General features: G+C 47.9%; 7 non-coding genes across 7 annotated transcripts; 3 read left to right on the top strand and 4 right to left on the bottom strand.

Annotated features, from left to right (window-relative positions):
- Positions 1-16116: 16116 nt before the first annotated feature.
- LOC134994618 (U5 spliceosomal RNA) lies at positions 16117-16232 on the bottom strand. The gene has a single exon (XR_010197605.1). It is a non-coding gene; the product is annotated as a U5 spliceosomal RNA (small nuclear RNA).
- Positions 16233-16506: 274 nt separating this feature from the next.
- LOC134994617 (U5 spliceosomal RNA) lies at positions 16507-16622 on the bottom strand. Its single transcript, XR_010197604.1, has one exon. It is a non-coding gene; the product is annotated as a U5 spliceosomal RNA (small nuclear RNA).
- A 286-nt stretch (positions 16623-16908) lies between these two features.
- On the bottom strand, positions 16909-17024 carry LOC134994615 (U5 spliceosomal RNA). The gene has a single exon (XR_010197602.1). It is a non-coding gene; the product is annotated as a U5 spliceosomal RNA (small nuclear RNA).
- A 270-nt stretch (positions 17025-17294) lies between these two features.
- LOC134994616 (U5 spliceosomal RNA) lies at positions 17295-17410 on the bottom strand. Its single transcript, XR_010197603.1, has one exon. It is a non-coding gene; the product is annotated as a U5 spliceosomal RNA (small nuclear RNA).
- A 144-nt stretch (positions 17411-17554) lies between these two features.
- LOC134994610 (U1 spliceosomal RNA) lies at positions 17555-17717 on the top strand. Its single transcript, XR_010197598.1, has one exon. It is a non-coding gene; the product is annotated as a U1 spliceosomal RNA (small nuclear RNA).
- A 671-nt stretch (positions 17718-18388) lies between these two features.
- LOC134994635 (U1 spliceosomal RNA) lies at positions 18389-18552 on the top strand. The gene has a single exon (XR_010197621.1). It is a non-coding gene; the product is annotated as a U1 spliceosomal RNA (small nuclear RNA).
- A 152-nt stretch (positions 18553-18704) lies between these two features.
- LOC134994613 (U1 spliceosomal RNA) lies at positions 18705-18867 on the top strand. The gene has a single exon (XR_010197601.1). It is a non-coding gene; the product is annotated as a U1 spliceosomal RNA (small nuclear RNA).
- Positions 18868-19335: the final 468 nt, after the last annotated feature.

Here is a 19335-nt window from a genome sequence, read left to right as displayed (position 1 = left end):
GCCTCCTGCTGGTGCAGACTGTATGTGCGCGCAGGAAGCCGCCACCATTTTTGTGATTACAGCGGCTGAATGTGATGTCATACAGCCGCTGTGACCACGCCCCCTGTGTCTCCTCCATTGCAGACCCCATTTTGAAGCCTTGCCCCCGCACTGCTCCATCCCTGACTTGGAAATGGAGTGTTGCTGACCCCACTCTCCCCCCCTGCCCCGATTGACAGGCAGAGGCGATCGCATGCAGGCACATGCGTATGCTCTTAGCAATTTTTGCAGTTGGATCGCTTATTGTGATTGCAATCCAACCTGAATCAGGCCCTATTACCTATCACAATGCGCTGCGGGCAGTACAAAATTGGGTTAATATAGGAGAAAAACCCCCAGACCTGTGCTCCTTAACTGTACCTGGTGGCTAGTGGAGCGGCTGCCCAGTAATCAGTGTCCACCCCAGTGCGCACACGGCCCACCCCCTACGGCCACGCTCCCCTTAATCAGCGGCCTCGTGATCCGGAAGGGCGGTGTGTGTGTGACTGACCTTAGGAAGAAACCGGAGCCTCCGCTGCAGTGACCCAGCAACCAGGGCACGGGAGTATACAGCGCCGCTGGGAGTGATGAAGCTGCAGTAAAGATGTCTATTAGACCTAGCCTGCTGCAGCCCTTGTAGATTCTCATAAAACAAGTTCTTCTTTTCTTGTCAAAATTAATAGCTAAGAATAGGCTGCCTGAGGCAGGCCCCTGTTAAGTGGCCTGCTACTGAAGGCACCAACTACAAACTGAGCTCCCTGTTCATGGAAGCGGGGTTATAGAGGAGGATGCGCTGAGCATCTTGGGAACAGTCAAAAGCTTTGAGCCGGTTGGTGCCTCAGATCAAGATCCTACTCTACACCCCAATGTGAATCCTTGTGGAGTCCAGTGTACCCCACAGAAGAAATTAATGTGTCACACCCATTGGCAGCAACCTTAGAATAGCTGCTGACGGGCACAATTGAGAAAGGAAGGGGGGGGGGGGGCATTTGAATCCAGCACATAGATGCAATTCAAATATGTAATTTGTACCTTCCTATTTTAAAATATAATGGATGAACCTAACCCTGTGAGAACAATCTTCATGATCAAGAGATCTAATATGTAAAATAAGTATGAGTTGGGATAGGGCTGGGGAGGGTGGCAGCTCGGGCAGCCCCTCCCCCGTCAAGTTAAGGAGATTCAACTGAGGAAGCACAAGGGAACTCTCGTCTGGGGACAACAACTGCAGGGAGACCACATCTTTTCAGATGAACATGGGAGGGCGGAAGGCTGCCTAATACTGAAGCACCATCAAATATCAAACCATATCCAACAACTAGTACAAGCATTCCTGGGGGAAGGTCTGCAGCAGACGGATTTGCATACGGTGATGTCATCCAAGCAGTGGGCCAAAGTTGGCTGGAACCCTCATCTGCATATAAAAAGAGAAAAGGGGCATGCAGGGCATGGCGGCCTTTTGCAGTGCTTGGATGACCCCTAGTTCGCATTAAACACCCCCACCCTCCTTTGGTGTGGGGCTCATGTTGGCCATGCCCAATCCCCTGAAGCATTCATGCTGATTTCTTGCAGCAGCTGGGCACTGTAACAGCTCCAGAGCTGCTCTGTAAGGCAAGTAAAAGGGTGTGGGCCCTGCAGCACCACCTGTAGTTCGCATTGTGCGTTGGAAGGCACAAAGTAAGCAGACGGGAGGAGAAGTCAGGATAGTACACAAGGGCATCCTTTTCTCTTAGTCCGTAAAGGATGCTGGGGTCACATTAAGAACCATGGGGTATAGACGGGATCCGCAAGAGACATGGGCACTTTAAGACTTTCAAAGGGTGTGGACTGGCTCCTCCCTCTATGCCCCTCCTCCAGACTCCAGTTATAGGAACTGTGCCCAGGGAGACTGACATTTCGAGGAAAGGATTTATTGTTAAACTAAGGTGAGCATCTTACCAGCTCACACCTTAAGCATGCCGCAGAACGTGGCATTCAACAGAACACAAGCCAACGGCATGAACAATTGCAGCAAAAAGCTGACCAGAACCGTAACACAACATGTGTATAACCACAAGTAATAACTGCAGACACAGTATGGACTGGGACGGGTGCCCAGCATCCTCTACGTACTAAGAGAAAAGGATTTACCGGTAGGTATTAAAATCCTATTTTCTCATACGACCTAGAGGACCTAGAGGATGCTGGGGTCACATTAAGAACCATGGGGTTATACCAAAGCTCGTGTCCGCGTGGTTGGATGTGCATCTGTCAGCCTGGCGCCTCCTGTCTCCGGTGGCCGGCGCCGCCATTACTGTTTTCATTACCACATGGATTACAAACCAAAACTTCCCTCCAAGTGTCTGCATGGGCGCAGCCATCTTGGATTCTGTCAGCTGATCATTTCCACCAATCTGTTCTCAGTATTGATAATCTGCATAATTGCCTAGCCAATCCCTTCCTTGCTGCAGGTATAAATACACTGTGCCTGAGTAAGGAAGGCGTCAGTGCTTTGGTTGTCAAACCTAGTTCCTGTTTGTCTCTCTCCTGTGATTGTCTTCCAGGTTCCAGCTCCTGTCTCAAGACTTCCACCATAGAGACCCGCACCAGCATTCCACCTGCGGTGTAGCCTGACTCTCCAATCCATTGTGGATTCATCTGTTTCCAGCTACAACATTACCTGCTTCCAGCTCAGCTTCCAGCAGAGTACAGCTTCCCTTAAAGGGCCGGTGTCCTTTCTACACTTTACCACTCTCCACCGGTATTATTATTTCTCCGCTCTCAAGTTCTACATTTCAGTTCATATTTCATCGCTCCCAAGTTCATTTATTATTTAACTGGTTCCAGCCAGTATCCACTCCGTGCTAACAACAGTCTGGTTCCAGCCAGTATCCACAGCAGCTGTTTTATCTTCAGCAACCCAGCTTTTCCTGGAACACCAGCTGGCACAATCCTGGGTTATCTCCATTGCTACAGTCGGGCCTGGTAAGGACTTTCCATCTAGAAGATCATAAGAGCTATCTCACACTACCAGTGCCCTGTGGCTCCTGCCATCCTGTAGTACCCAGGAACTGTATTTATTCTTTGCTGACTTTTACGTTTTCTTTTACTGCTGCTGTGTTGCAGAGTTGTCATAATAAACATCATTGACTTTTATCCAAGTTGTCGTGGTCACGCCTTCGGGCATTTATTATTTATGTTACTTACATGTCCAGGGGTCTGATACAACCTCCCAGGTTCCGGTACATCTCAGCCCCTACAACTGAGGCTGCCTCCCGTCAGCTCAGGCCCTCAGTTGTGACAGTAAGCACTGACCAAATGAATCCAGCCGGAGACCAGGATCAAGCGGCCAGGCCGATGCAAGAACTGGCAGCCCGACTAGAACATCAGGAGGCTGCACAGGGCCACATCATCCGCTGTCTCCAGGATCTCTCTACTCGGCTGGATGGGATTCAGACAACTCTCCGTGGATCAGGCGCGTCTGGTGCGTCAACCACAGTGACTCCAGCTATAACCCCACCCACCTTACCCATTTCTGCTCCACGTCTTCATCTTCCAACGCCAGCAAAATTTGACGGATCTCCAAGATTCTGCAGGGGATTTCTCAACTAGTGTGAGATTCAGTTTGAGCTACAACCTGGCAATTTTCCCAGTGACCGTACAAAAATTGCCTACATTATTTCTCTTCTCAGTGGCTCAGCCCTTGATTGGGCATCACCGTTATGGGAGAGGTCCGACACCCTGCTATCTTCCTACACTGCCTTCGTGTCAACATTCAGGCGCATCTTCGACGAGCCAGGCCGGGTAACCTCAGCTTCATCCGAGATTCTCCGTTTACGCCAGGGGTCACGTACTGTAGGACAATATCTGATACAGTTCCAGATCCTGGCATCCGAACTGGCATGGAACGACGAGGCCCTGTATGCTGCATTCTGGCATGGCTTATCTGAGCGTATTAAAGATGAGTTAGCTACCAGAGACTTACCTTCTAAGTTAGATGAGCTAATCTCACTCTGCACGAAAGTTGATTTACGTTTCAGAGAGAGAGCAACTGAGCGTGGAAGATCATCTGCTCCAAAATCTTCTGCTCCTCCTCCTCGTCAACTGTCACCATCTAAAGATGAGCCCATGCAACTTGGCCGTTCCCGTTTAACCCCTGCTGAGCGCCGAAGACGTCTCTCCGAGTTTCTCTGTCTCTATTGTGCAGCTCCGTCTCACACCATTAATGCCTGTCCCAAACGTCTGGGAAACTTCAAATCCTAGCTCGCCAAGGAGAGGGCCGGCTAGGAGTAATGATCTCCTCTCCATCTTCTCAAGATTGTAATCTCCCAGTCTCGCTTCAAGTTGCTCAACGTTATCGGAACGTCATTGCCCTCCTTGATTCCGGAGCAGCTGGGAACTTTATTACCGAAGCCTATGTTAAACGGTGGTCCCTACCCACCGAGAGACTTCCTTCGTCCATTTCTTTAACTGCCGTGGATGGCAGCAAAATTTTTGATGCAGTTATTTCTTTAAGGACTCTACCAGTTCGTCTGAGAGTGGGAGTTCTTCATTCCGAACTTATTTCTTTTTTAGTGATTCCAAGAGCCACACATCCTGTGGTCCTGGGCCTTCCATGGCTCCGTCTTCACAATCCTACAATTGATTGGACGACTACGCAAATCCTGGCATGGGGTTCCTCCTGTGCTGAGACATGTTTGTTTAAAGTATTGCCTGTCTGTTCTTCCTCCCCCAGGTCGTCTGATGTTCCACCTCCTCCATATCAAGATTTCACGGATGTGTTCAGTAAAGCTTCTGCTGATATCCTTCCTCCTCATAGAGAATGGGACTGTCCGATTGATCTCGTTCCAGGGAAGGTTCCACCTCGAGGCCGAACTTATCCGTTGTCTCTGCCTGAGACGCATTCTATGGAGGAATATATTAAAGAGAACCTAGCAAAGGGGTTCATTCGACCTTCTTCTTCTCCAGCCGGCGCAGGCTTCTTTTTTGTAAAAAAGAAAGATGGTGGTCTGCGGCCGTGCATCGACTACAGAGGTTTGAACGACATTACCATCAAGAACCGTTATCCTTTACCCCTGATTACTGAGCTCTTTGACAGAGTTAGCGGAGCTACCATCTTTACAAAGCTGGACTTGCGAGGTGCATACAATCTCATCCGGATCCGTGAGGGTGACGAGTGGAAGACCGCATTTAACACCCGTGACGGACATTATGAGTACCTCGTCATGCCCTTCGGATTGAGCAATGCTCCAGCTGTCTTCCAGCATTTCGTCAATGAGATCTTCAGAGACATTCTATACCGTCATGTCGTGGTCTATCTAGATGATATCCTCATTTTTGCCAACAATTTAGAGGAACATCGTTTTTGGGTAAAGGAGGTTCTGTCCCGTCTCCGTGTCAATCATCTCTATTGCAAATTAGAGAAATGCGTCTTTGAAGTCAAGTCCATTCCGTTTCTAGGGTACATTGTGTCCGGTTTCGGACTAGAGATGGATCCTGAGAAACTACAAGCAATTCAGAATTGGCCAGTACCCTTAACCCTCAAAGGGGTCCAGAGGTTCTTAGGGTTCGCCAATTATTACCGAAAGTTTATACGAGACTTTCCCACCATTGTGGCGCCTATTACTGCTTTCACCAAGAAGGGTGCTAACCCGTCCAAGTGGTCTGAAGAAGCCATGCAAGCTTTTCATCTTTTAAAACAGAGGTTCATCTCTGCGCCTGTCCTGAAACAGCCTGACATCGACTCTCCTTTCATCCTAGAGGTGGATGCCTCCTCCGTTGGAGTAGGAGCGGTGTTATCTCAGAGGGCTAAAGATGGCCATTTACATCCTTGCAGTTTCTTTTCACGGAAGTTCTCCCCAGCGGAGCGCAACTATGCCATTGGCGACCAGGAGTTGCTAGCCATCAAGCTCGCTCTAGAGGAGTGGAGATATCTGTTGGAGGGAGCTTCTCATTCAATCACCATCCTTACAGACCACAAGAACGTTCTATATTTGAAAGGCGCACAATGTCTCAACCCTCGTCAGGCCAGATGGGCACTTTTCTTTTCCAGGTTCGACTTTAAACTCCAGTTCTGTCCGGGCTCTCAGAATCGCAAGGCCGATGCCCTTTCCCGCTCATGGGAGCAAGAAAATGAGTCAGAGTCTTCAGACAAGCATCCTATTATAAGTCCGTTGGCATTCTCCACGGTAGGGATGGACTCTACGCCCCCATCAGGGAAAAGTTTTGTGAAGCCGATGCTAAGGAAGAAGCTCATGCATTGGGCCCATGCTTCCCGTTTTGCCGGACATACAGGTATCCAAAAAACCCTGGAGTTTATCTCTAGGTCCTATTGGTGGCCAACTCTGAAAAAGGACGTCTTGGAGTTTATTGCATCTTGCCCAAAGTGTGCCCAACATAAAGTATCCCGCCAGTCGCCTGCGGGGCAACTGGTTCCACTATCCGTTCCCCGTCGACCATGGACCCACTTGTCGATGGATTTCATTACAGACTTACCCATGTGCAACAAGTTCAATACCATCTGGGTGGTAGTTGACCGGTTCACCAAGATGGCACACTTCATTCCTCTCACCGGTCTTCCGTCAGCTTCCAAGTTGGCTCAAGTATTCATACAAGAGATCTTCCGACTCCACGGTCTTCCTGAAGAAATTATCTCAGATCGAGGAGTTCAATTCACAGCCAAATTCTGGCGAAGTTTATGTCAAGTCCTCCAAGTCAAGCTAAAGTTTTCCACGGCTTACCATCCTCAGACCAATGGTCAAACCGAGAGGGTGAATCAGGACTTGGAGGCCTTCCTCCGCATCTATGTGTCCTCCTCTCAAGATGACTGGGTTCAATTACTTCCCTGGGCCGAGTTCTGTCATAACAACCAGTATCATTCTTCATCTGCTTCAACACCATTCTTCACTAACTTTGGATTCCACCCTAAAGTCCCTGAGTTCCAACCGCTTCCAGCAACTTCTGTTCCCGCAGTGGATATCACCTTGCATCAGTTTGCCAATATCTGGAAGAGCGTACGATCAGCTCTGCTCAAGGCATCGTTCAGGTACAAGAAGTTTGCGGATAAGAAGCGTCGAGCAGTTCCTGCTCTCAAGGTGGGTGATCGGGTATGGTTATCCACGAAGAATTTGAGGTTAAGAGTTCCCAGTATGAAGTTTGCACCTCGCTATATCGGTCCTTTCAAGATTGAACAAGTCATCAATCCTGTTGCTTACAGACTCCAGTTGCCTCCCTTCTTAAAAATACCCAGGACATTCCATGTTTCCCTGTTGAAACCGCTGATCTTGAATCGGTTTCATTCCTCACTTCCTCCAACTCCGAAAGTCCAAACTCAATGAGGCGTTGAGTATGAAGTGGCCAAGATCCTGGACTCACGTCACCGTTACGGTCAACTACAATATCTTATTGACTGGAAGGGTTATGGTCCTGAGGAACGTTCATGGACCAATGCTTCTGATGTCCATGCTCCTGCCTTGGTCCGGAGATTCCATTCCAAGTTTCCTCAAAAGCCAAAGAAGTGTCCTGGGGCCACTCCTAAAGGGGGGGGTGCTGTCACGATCCGGGTATCTGGACGCCATTTCTTACCCATCAGATGCCTCCTAAGGCTGGCTCAGCGCTCCAGGACCGGATCCCATCTGTTATCCTGATGTGTACATTCCTGTATTCTCTCCTGTCACTCTGGGACGCTGTCACAGTAAACGCCATATTACACCTGGCATGGCGTCTCCCGCGGCCTCCGCCGTGTCCGCGTGGTTGGATGTGCATCTGTCAGCCTGGCGCCTCCTGTCTCCGGTGGCCGGCGCCGCCATTACTGTTTTCATTACCACATGGATTACAAACCAAAACTTCCCTCCAAGTGTCTGCATGGGCGCAGCCATCTTGGATTCTGTCAGCTGATCATTTCCACCAATCTGTTCTCAGTATTGATAATCTGCACAATTGCCTAGCCAATCCCTTCCTTGCTGCAGGTATAAATACACTGTGCCTGAGTAAGGAAGGCGTCAGTGCTTTGGTTGTCAAACCTAGTTCCTGTTTGTCTCTCTCCTGTGATTGTCTTCCAGGTTCCAGCTCCTGTCTCAAGACTTCCACCATAGAGACCCGCACCAGCATTCCACCTGCGGTGTAGCCTGACTCTCCAATCCATTGTGGATTCATCTGTTTCCAGCTACAACATTACCTGCTTCCAGCTCAGCTTCCAGCAGAGTACAGCTTCCCTTAAAGGGCCGGTGTCCTTTCTAGAGATGAGCGCCGGAAATTTTTCGGGTTTTGTGTTTTGGTTTTGGGTTCGGTTCCGCGGCCGTGTTTTGGGTTCGACCGCGTTTTGGCAAAACCTCACCGAATTTTTTTTGTCGGATTCGGGTGTGTTTTGGATTCGGGTGTTTTTTTCCAAAAAACCTAAAAAACAGCTTAAATCATAGAATTTGGCGGTCATTTTGATCCCAAAGTATTATTAACCTCAAAAACCATAATTTCCACTCATTTTCAGTCTATTCTGAATACCTCACACCTCACAATATTATTTTTAGTCCTAAAATTTGCACCGAGGTCGCTGTGTGAGTAAGATAAGCGACCCTAGTGGCCGACACAAACACCGGGCCCATCTAGGAGTGGCACTGCAGTGTCACGCAGGATGGCCCTTCCAAAAAACCCTCCCCAAACAGCACATGACGCAAAGAAAAAAAGAGGCGCAATGAGGTAGCTGTGTGAGTAAGATTAGCGACCCTAGTGGCCGACACAAACACCGGGCCCATCTAGGAGTGGCACTGCAGTGTCACGCAGGATGTCCCTTCCAAAAAACCCTCCCCAAACAGCACATGACGCAAAGAAAAAAAGAGGCGCAATGAGGTAGCTGTGTGAGTAAGATAAGCGACCCTAGTGGCCGACACAAACACCGGGCCCATCTAGGAGTGTCACTGCAGTGTCACGCAGGATGTCCCTTCCAAAAAACCCTCCCCAAACAGCACATGACGCAAAGAAAAAAAGAGGCGCAATGAGGTAGCTGTGTGAGTAAGATAAGCGACCCTAGTGGCCGACACAAACACCGGGCCCATCTAGGAGTGGCACTGCAGTGTCACGCAGGATGTCCCTTCCAAAAAACCCTCCCCAAACAGCACATGACGCAAAGAAAAAGAAAAGAAAAAAGAGGTGCAAGATGGAATTGTCCTTGGGCCCTCCCACCCACCCTTATGTTGTATAAACAGGACATGCACACTTTAACCAACCCATCATTTCAGTGACAGGGTCTGCCACACGACTGTGACTGATATGACGGGTTGGTTTGGACCCCCACCAAAAAAGAAGCAATTAATCTCTCCTTGCACAAACTGGCTCTACAGAGGCAAGATGTCCACCTCATCATCATCCTCCGATATATCACCGTGTACATCCCCCTCCTCACAGATTATCAATTCGTCCCCACTGGAATCCACCATCTCAGCTCCCTGTGTACTTTGTGGAGGCAATTGCTGCTGGTCAATGTCTCCACGGAGGAATTGATTATAATTCATTTTAATGAACATCATCTTCTCCACATTTTCTGGATGTAACCTCGTACGCCGATTGCTGACAAGGTGAGCGGCGGCACTAAACACTCTTTCGGAGTACACACTTGTGGGAGGGCAACTTAGGTAGAATAAAGCCAGTTTGTGCAAGGGCCTCCAAATTGCCTCTTTTTCCTGCCAGTATAAGTACGGACTGTGTGACGTGCCTACTTGGATGCGGTCACTCATATAATCCTCCACCATTCTTTCAATGGGGAGAGAATCATATGCAGTGACAGTAGACGACATGTCCGTAATCGTTGTCAGGTCCTTCAGTCCGGACCAGATGTCAGCATCAGCAGTCGCTCCAGACTGCCCTGCATCACCGCCAGCGGGTGGGCTCGGAATTCTGAGCCTTTTCCTCGCACCCCCAGTTGCGGGAGAATGTGAAGGAGGAGATGTTGTTGACAGGTCGCGTTCCGCTTGACTTGACAATTTACTCACCAGCAGGTGTTTGAACCCCAGCAGACTTGTGTCTGCCGGAAAGAGAGATCCAAGGTAGGCTTTAAATCTAGGATCGAGCACGGTGGCCAAAATGTAGTGCTCTGATTTCAACAGATTGACCACCCGTGAATCCTTGCTAAGCGAATTAAGGGCTACATCCACAAGTCCCACATGCCTAGCGGAATCGCTCCGTGTTAGCTCCTCCTTCAATGTCTCCAGCTTCTTCTGCAAAAGCCTGATGAGGGGAATGACCTGACTCAGGCTGGCAGTGTCTGAACTGACTTCACGTGTGGCAAGTTCAAAGGGCATCAGAACCTTGCACAACGTTGAAATCATTCTCCACTGCGCTTGAGACAGGTGCATCCCACCTCCTATATCGTGCTCAATTGTATAGGCTTGAATGGCCTTTTGCTGCTCCTCCAACCTCTGAAGCATATACAGGGTTGAATTCCACCTCGTTACCACTTCTTGCTTCAGATGATGGCAGGGCAGGTTCAGTAGTTTTTGGTGGTGCTCCAGTTTTCTGTACGTGGTGCCTGTACGCCGAAAGTGTCCCGCAATTCTTCTGGCCACCGACAGCATCTCTTGCACGCCCCTGTCGTTTTTTAAAAAATTCTGCACCACCAAATTCAAGGTATGTGCAAAACATGGGACGTGCTGGAATTGGCCCAGATTTAATGCACACACAATATTGCTGGCGTTGTCCGATGCCACAAATCCACAGGAGAGTCCAATTGGGGTAAGCCATTCCGCGATGATCTTCCTCAGTTGCCGTAAGAGGTTTTCAGCTGTGTGCGTATTCTGGAAACCGGTGATACAAAGCGTAGCCTGCCTAGGAAAGAGTTGGCGTTTGCGAGATGCTGCTACTGGTGCCGCCGCTGCTGTTCTTGCGGCGGGAGTCCATACATCTACCCAGTGGGCTGTCACAGTCATATAGTCCTGACCCTGCCCTGCTCCACTTGTCCACATGTCCGTGGTTAAGTGGACATTGGGTACAACTGCATTTTTTAGGACACTGGTGAGTCTTTTTCTGACGTCCGTGTACATTCTCGGTATCGCCTGCCTAGAGAAGTGGAACCTAGATGGTATTTGGTAACGGGGGCACACTACCTCAAGAAATTGTCTAGTTCCCTGTGAACTAACGGCGGATACCGGACGCACGTCTAACACCAACATAGTTGTCAAGGCCTCAGTTATCCGCTTTGCAACAGGATGACTGCTGTGATATTTCATCTTCCTCGCAAAGGACTGTTGGACAGTCAATTGCTTGGTGGAAGTAGTAAAAGTGTGCTTACGACTTCCCTTCTGGGATGACCATCGACTCCCAGCAGCAACAACAGCAGCGCCAGCAGCAGTAGGCGTTACACGCAAGGATGCATCGGAGGAATCCCAGGCAGGAGAGGACTCGTCAGAATTGCCAGTGACATTGCCTGCAGGACTATTGGCATTCCTGGGGAAGGAGGAAATTGACACTGAGGGAGTTGGTGGGGTGGTTTGCGTGAGCTTGGTTACAAGAGGAAGGGATTTACTGGTCAGTGGACTGCTTCCGCTGTCACCCAAAGTTTTTGAACTTGTCACTGACTTATTATGAATGCGCTGCAGGTGACGTATAAGGGAGGATGTTCCGAGGTGGTTAACGTCCTTACCCCTACTTATTACAGCTTGACAAAGGGAACACACGGCTTGACACCTGTTGTCCGCATTTCTGGTGAAATACTTCCACACCGAAGAGCTGATTTTTTTGGTATTTTCACCAGGCATGTCAACGGCCATATTCCTACCACGGACAACAGGTGTCTCCCCGGGTGCCTGACTTAAACAAACCACCTCACCATCAGAATCCTCCTGGTCAATTTCCTCCCCAGCGCCAGCAACACCCATATCCTCCTCATCCTGGTGTACTTCAACACTGACATCTTCAATCTGACTATCAGGAACTGGACTGCGGGTGCTCCTTCCATCACTTGCAGGGGGCGTGCAAATGGTGGAAGGCGCATGCTCTTCACGTCCAGTGTTGGGAAGGTCAGGCATCGCAACCGACACAATTGGAGTCGGACTCTCCTTGTGGATTTGGGATTTCGAAGAACGCACAGTTCTTTGCGGTGCTACTGCTTTTGCCAGCTTTAGTCTTTTCATTTTTCTAGCGAGAGGCTGAGTGCTTCCATCCTCATGTGAAGCTGAACCACTAGCCATGAACATAGGCCAGGGCCTCAGCCGTTCCTTGCCACTCCGTGTGGTAAATGGCATATTGGCAAGTTTACGCTTCTCCTCCGACAATTTTATTTTAGGTTTTGGAGTCCTTTTTTTACTGATATTTGGTGTTTTGGATTTGACATGCTCTGTACTATGACATTGGGCATCGGCCTTGGCAGACGACGTTGCTGGCATTTCATCGTCTCGGCCATGACTAGTGGCAGCAGCTTCAGCACGAGGTGGAAGTGGATCTTGATCTTTCCCTAATTTTGGAACCTCAACATTTTTGTTCTCCATATTTTAATAGGCACAACTAAAAGGCACCTCAGGTAAACAATGGAGATGGATGGATTGGATACTAGTATACAATTATGGACGGGCTGCCGAGTGCCGACACAGAGGTAGCCACAGCCGTGAACTACCGCACTGTACTGTGTCTGCTGCTAATATATAGACTGGTTGATAAAGAGATAGTATACTCGTAACTAGTATGTATGTATAAAGAAAGAAAAAAAAACCACAGTTAGGTGGTATATACAATTATGGACGGGCTGCCGAGTGCCGACACAGAGGTAGCCACAGCCGTGAACTACCGCACTGTACTGTGTCTGCTGCTAATATATAGACTGGTTGATAAAGAGATAGTATACTCGTAACTAGTATGTATGTATAAAGAAAGAAAAAAAAACCACGGTTAGGTGGTATATACAATTATGGACGGGCTGCCGAGTGCCGACACAGAGGTAGCCACAGCCGTGAACTACCGCACTGTACTGTGTCTGCTGCTAATATATAGACTGGTTGATAAAGAGATAGTATACTCGTAACTAGTATGTATGTATAAAGAAAGAAAAAAAAACCACGGTTAGGTGGTATATACAATTATGGACGGGCTGCCGAGTGCCGACACAGAGGTAGCCACAGCCGTGAACTACCGCACTGTACTGTGTCTGCTGCTAATATAGACTGGTTGATAAAGAGATAGTATACTCGTAACTAGTATGACTATAAAGAAAGAAAAAAAAACCACGGTTAGGTGGTATATACAATTATGGACGGGCTGCCGAGTGCCGACACAGAGGTAGCCACAGCCGTGAACTACCGCACTGTACTGTGTCTGCTGCTAATATATAGACTGGTTGATAAAGAGATAGTATACTCGTAACTAGTATGTATGTATAAAGAAAGAAAAAAAAACCACGGTTAGGTGGTATATACAATTATGGACGGGCTGCCGAGTGCCGACACAGAGGTAGCCACAGCCGTGAACTACCGCACTGTACTGTGTCTGCTGCTAATATATAGACTGGTTGATAAAGAGATAGTATACTCATAACTAGTATGTATGTATAAAGAAAGAAAAAAAAACCACGGTTAGGTGGTATATACAATTATGGACGGGCTGCCGAGTGCCGACACAGAGGTAGCCACAGCCGTGAACTACCGCACTGTACTGTGTCTGCTGCTAATATATAGACTGGTTGATAAAGAGATAGTATACTCGTAACTAGTATGTATGTATAAAGAAAGAAAAAAAAACCACGGTTAGGTGGTATATACAATTATGGACGGGCTGCCGAGTGCCGACACAGAGGTAGCCACAGCCGTGAACTACCGCACTGTACTGTGTCTGCTGCTAATATAGACTGGTTGATAAAGAGATAGTATACTCGTAACTAGTATGTATGTATAAAGAAAGAAAAAAAAACCACGGTTAGGTGGTATATACAATTATGGACGGGCTGCCGAGTGCCGACACAGAGGTAGCCACAGCCGTGAACTACCGCACTGTACTGTGTCTGCTGCTAATATATAGACTGGTTGATAAAGAGATAGTATACTCGTAACTAGTATGTATGTATAAAGAAAGAAAAAAAAACCACGGTTAGGTGGTATATACAATTATGGACGGGCTGCCGAGTGCCGACACAGAGGTAGCCACAGCCGTGAACTACCGCACTGTACTGTGTCTGCTGCTAATATATAGACTGGTTGATAAAGAGATAGTATACTCGTAACTAGTATGTATGTATAAAGAAAGAAAAAAAAACCACGGTTAGGTGGTATATACAATTATGGACGGGCTGCCGAGTGCCGACACAGAGGTAGCCACAGCCGTGAACTACCGCACTGTACTGTGTCTGCTGCTAATATAGACTGGTTGATAAAGAGATAGTATACTCGTAACTAGTATGTATGTATAAAGAAAGGAAAAAAAACCACGGTTAGGTGGTATATACAATTATGGACGGGCTGCCGAGTGCCGACACAGAGGTAGCCACAGCCGTGAACTGCCGCACTGTACTGTGTCTGCTGCTAATATAGACTGGTTGATAAAGAGATAGTATACTCGTAACTAGTATGACTATAAAGAAAGAAAAAAAAAACCACGGTTAGGTGGTATATACAATTATGGACGGGCTGCCGAGTGCCGACACAGAGGTAGCCACAGCCGTGAACTACCGCACTGTACTGTGTCTGCTGCTAATATAGACTGGTTGATAAAGAGATAGTATACTACTAATATTATATATACTGGTGGTCAGGTCACTGGTCACTAGTCACACTGGCAGTGGCACTCCTGCAGCAAAAGTGTGCACTGTTTAATTTTAATATAATATTATGTACTCCTGGCTCCTGCTATAACCTATAACTGGCACTGCAGTGCTCCCCAGTCTCCCCCACAATTATAAGCTGTGTGAGCTGAGCACAGTCAGATATATATATATACATTGATGCAGCACACTGGGCTGAGCAGTGCACACAGATATGGTATGTGACTGAGTCACTGTGTGTATCGTTTTTTTCAGGCAGAGAACGGATATATTAAATAAAACAAACAACTGCACTGTCTGGTGGTCACTGTGGTCGTCAGTCACTAAACTCTGCACTCTCTTCTACAGTATCACAGCCTCGGGTCAATCTCTCTCTCTCTCTCTCAACCCTAATCTAAATGGAGAGGACGCCAGCCACGTCCTCTCCCTATCAATCTCAATGCACGTGTGAAAATGGCGGCGACGCGCGGCTCCTTATATAGAATCCGAGTCTCGCGAGAATCCGACAGCGTCATGATGACGTTCGGGCGCGCTCGGGTTAACCGAGCAAGGCGGGAGGATCCGAGTCTGCTCGGACCCGTGAAAAAAACATGAAGTTCGTGCGGGTTCGGATTCAGAGAAACCGAACCCGCTCATCTCTAGTCCTTTCTACACTTTACCACTCTCCACCGGTATTATTATTTCTCCGCTCTCAAGTTCTACATTTCAGTTCATATTTCATCGCTCCCAAGTTCATTTATTATTTAACTGGTTCCAGCCAGTATCCACTACGTGCTAACAACAGTCAGGTTCCAGCCAGTATCCACAGCAGCTGTTTTATCTTCAGCAACCCAGCTTTTCCTGGAACACCAGCTGGCACAATCCTGGGTTATCTCCATTGCTACAGTCGGGCCTGGTAAGGACTTTCCATCTAGAAGATCATAAGAACTATCTCACACTACCAGTGCCCTGTGGCTCCTGCCATCCTGTAGTACCCAGGAACTGTATTTATTCTTTGCTGACTTTTACGTTTTCTTTTACTGCTGCTGTGTTGCGGAGTTGTCATAATAAACATCATTGACTTTTATCCAAGTTGTCGTGGTCACGCCTTCGGGCATTTATTATTTATGTTACTTACATGTCCAGGGGTCTGATACAACCTCCCAGGTTCCGGTACATCTCAGCCCCTACAACTGAGGCTGCCTCCCGTCAGCTCAGGCCCTCAGTTGTGACAGCTTCCCCTTGCTATAAACATGGTTTGTACTCTTTTCCATGTGCTCCCAGATCTTTCAAACAATTAGTGTGGTCAAGAAAGTTCTGTTTGAAAAGAAACAAACATTTACTGTCATTTCTATGCAAATGAGCTTACATTAAAGCACACTCGTTCTATCTTTAAACCGATAAAATAAAACCCCAATAAGATGGGGCATGCAAAAATTGAGATAAAACTCAGTTTTGCTCCTCTCCACGGAAATCTTTAGTAAAAGGCGAAAGATTTGTTCGTTCTGAAGAGAAACCACAGCATGACCAAGATTCTACCTGTCGCCTGAGTGCCATGCCAGCAGTCCTCATTCAGCTCAAAGTGAGCACCAACTTTGAAAGAAAGAAAGCAGATTTCTCACCAGGCTTCCCCTTGCTATAAACATGGTTTGTACTCTTTTCCATGTGCTCCCAGATCTTTCAAGCAATTAGTATAGTCAAGAAAGTTCTGTTTGAAAAGAAACAAACATTTACTGTCATTTCTATGCAAATGAGCTTACATTAAAGCACACTCGTTCTATCTTTAAACTGATAAAAGAAACCCCAATAAGACGGGGCATGCAAAAATTGAGATAAAACTCAGTTTTGCTCCTCTCCACGGAAATCTTTAGTAAAAGGCGAAAGATTTGTTCGTTCTGAAGAGAAACCAGAGCATGACCAAGATTCCACCTGTCGCCTGAGTGCCATGCCAGCAGTCCTCATTCAGCTCAAAGTGAGCACCCAATTTGAAAGAAAGAAAGCAGATTTCTCACCAGGCTTCCCCTTGCTATAAGCATGGTTTGTACTCTTTTCCATGTGCTCCCAGATCTTTCAAGCAATTAGTATGGTCAAGAAAGTTCTGCTTGAAAAGAAACAGGCATTTATTGTCATTGTTATGCAAATAAACTTACATTAAAGCTAACAAGAAAGCACACTCGTTCTGTCTTTAATCCGATAAAAGAAACCCCAATAATATGGGGCATGCAAAAATTGAGATAAAACTCAGTTTTGCTCCTCTCCACGGAAATCTTTAGTAAAAGGCGAAAGATTTGTTCGTTCTGAAGAGAAACCAGAGCATGACCAAGATTCCACCTGTCGCCTGAGTGCCGTGCCAGCAGTCCTCATTCAGATCAAAGTGAGCGCCCAATTTGAAAGAAAGCAGATTTCTCACCTGTCTTCTCCTTGCTATAAGCATGGTTTGTACTGTATTCCATGTGCTCCCAGATCTTTCAAGCAAGTAGCATGGTCAAGAAAGTTCTGTTTGAAAAGAAACAAACATTTACTGTCATTTCTATGCAAATGAGCTTACATTAAAGCACACTCATTCTATCTTTAAACCGATAAAAGAAACCCCAAAAAGATGGGGCATGCAAAAATTGAGATAAAACTCGGTTTTGCTCCTCTCCACGGAAATCTTTAGTAAAAGGCGAAAGATTTGTTCGTTCTGAAGAGAAACCAGAGCATGACCAAGATTTTTATCTGAAAATATGTGTTCTCCCTGCAGTTGTTGTCCCCAGATGAGAGTTCCCTTGTGCTGCCTCAGTTGAATCTCCTTTACTTGACAGGGGGATGCTCGAGCAGCGACCCTCCCCAGCTCTAGCCCAACTCCTACTTACCTGCCAGGTGAGATACTATGATCATGAAGGTGCTTCTCCCAGGGCAAGGCTCACCCATTGCACTCTGGGTGTGCTGCTTCTGCGTTTTCCCCAAATGTGGGAAACTTGACTGCATAATTTGTGTTTCCCCTGGTCGGCTCTCGTATAATTCAGATCTCTTTGTCTCAGGTCTCTCTCCAGCCTAGTTTGCTGTCTGTTTCCACTTCTCTTTTCTTGAGCCGCTCCCTTCTATGCCCTTGCGCACTATCCTGACTTCTCCCGTCTGCTTACTTCGTGCCTTCCAACGCACAATGCAAACTACAGGTAGTGCTGCAGGGCCCACACCCTTTTACTTGCCTTACAGAGCGTCTCTGGAGCAGTTACAGTGCCCAGCTGCTGCAAGAAATCAGCTTGAATGCTTCAGGGGCTGGGGCATAGCCAACATGAGCCCCACACCGAAGGAGGGTGGAGGTGTGTAATGCGAACTAGGGGTCATCCAAGCGCCGCAAAAGGCCGCCATGCCCTGCACGCCCCTTGTCTCTTTTCATATGCAGACGAGGGTTGAAGCCAACTTTGACCCACTGTTTGGATGACATCACCATATGCAAATCCATCTGCTGCAGGCCTTCCCCCAGGAATGCTTGCACTAGTTGTTGCATTTGGTTTGTTGTTTGGGGGTGCTTCAGTATTAGGCAGCCTTCTGCCCTCCCATGTTCATCTGAAAATATGTGATCTCCCTGCAGTTGTTGTCCCCAGATGAGAGTTCCCTTGTGCTGCCTCAGTTGAATCTCCTTTACTTGACAGAGATGTGCCTGAGCAGCGGCCCTCCCCAGCCCTATCCCAAATCATACTTATTTTGCATAGGCGATACCATGGTCATGAAGATTGTTCTCCCAGGGTGAGGTTCATTCATTGCATTCTGGGTATGCTGACCCCTGTGATTTCCCCAAATGTGGGAAACTCGACTGCATTATTTGTGGTAGTGGGGGACTGTGTTTGTGCTTTCCTCTGGTCAGCTCTGGTAAAAATCAGATTTCTTTATATCAGATCTTCCTCTAGCCTTGTTCTTCTTTCGAGAGTTCCCTTGTGCTGCCTCAGTTGGATCTCTTTCACTTGAGAGGGGGGTGCCCGAGCAGCGACCCTCCCCAGCTCTAGCCCAACTCCTACTTACCTGCCAGGTGAGATACTATGATCATGGAGGTGCTTCTCCCAGGGCAAGGCTCACCCATTGCACTCTGGTTGTGCTGCCCCTGCGATTTCCCCAAATGTGGGAAACTTGACTGCATAATTTGTGTTTCCCTTGGTCATCTCTCGTATAATTCAGATCTCTTTGTCTCAGGTCTCTCTCCAGCCTAGTTTGCTGTCTGTTTCCACTTCTCTTTTCTTGAGCCGCTCCCTTCTATGCCCTTGCGCACTATCCTGACTTTTCCCGTCTGCTTACTTCGTGCCTTCCAATGCACAATGCAAACTACAGGTAGTGCTGCAGGGCCCACACCCTTTTACTTGCCTTACAGAGCAGCTCTGGAGCAGTTACAGTGCCCAGCTGCTGCAAGAAATCAGCTTGAATGCTTCAGGGGCTGGGGCATAGCCAACATGAGCCCCACACCGAAGGAGGGTGGAGGTGTGTAATGCGAACTAGGGGTCATCCAAGCGCCGCAAAAGGCCGCCATGCCCTGCACGCCCCTTTTCTCTTTTCATATGCAGACGAGGGTTGAAGCCAACTTTGACCCACTGCTTGGATGGCATCACCATATGCAAATCCATCTGCTGCAGGCCTTCCCCCAGGAATGCTTG

This window comes from Pseudophryne corroboree, unplaced genomic scaffold, assembly GCF_028390025.1.
Source record: "Pseudophryne corroboree isolate aPseCor3 unplaced genomic scaffold, aPseCor3.hap2 scaffold_1320, whole genome shotgun sequence".
Lineage (NCBI taxonomy): Eukaryota > Metazoa > Chordata > Amphibia > Anura > Myobatrachidae > Pseudophryne > Pseudophryne corroboree.
The sequence above is the reverse complement of the archived record's forward strand: the minus strand, read 5'-3'. Positions and strand labels throughout refer to the sequence as shown.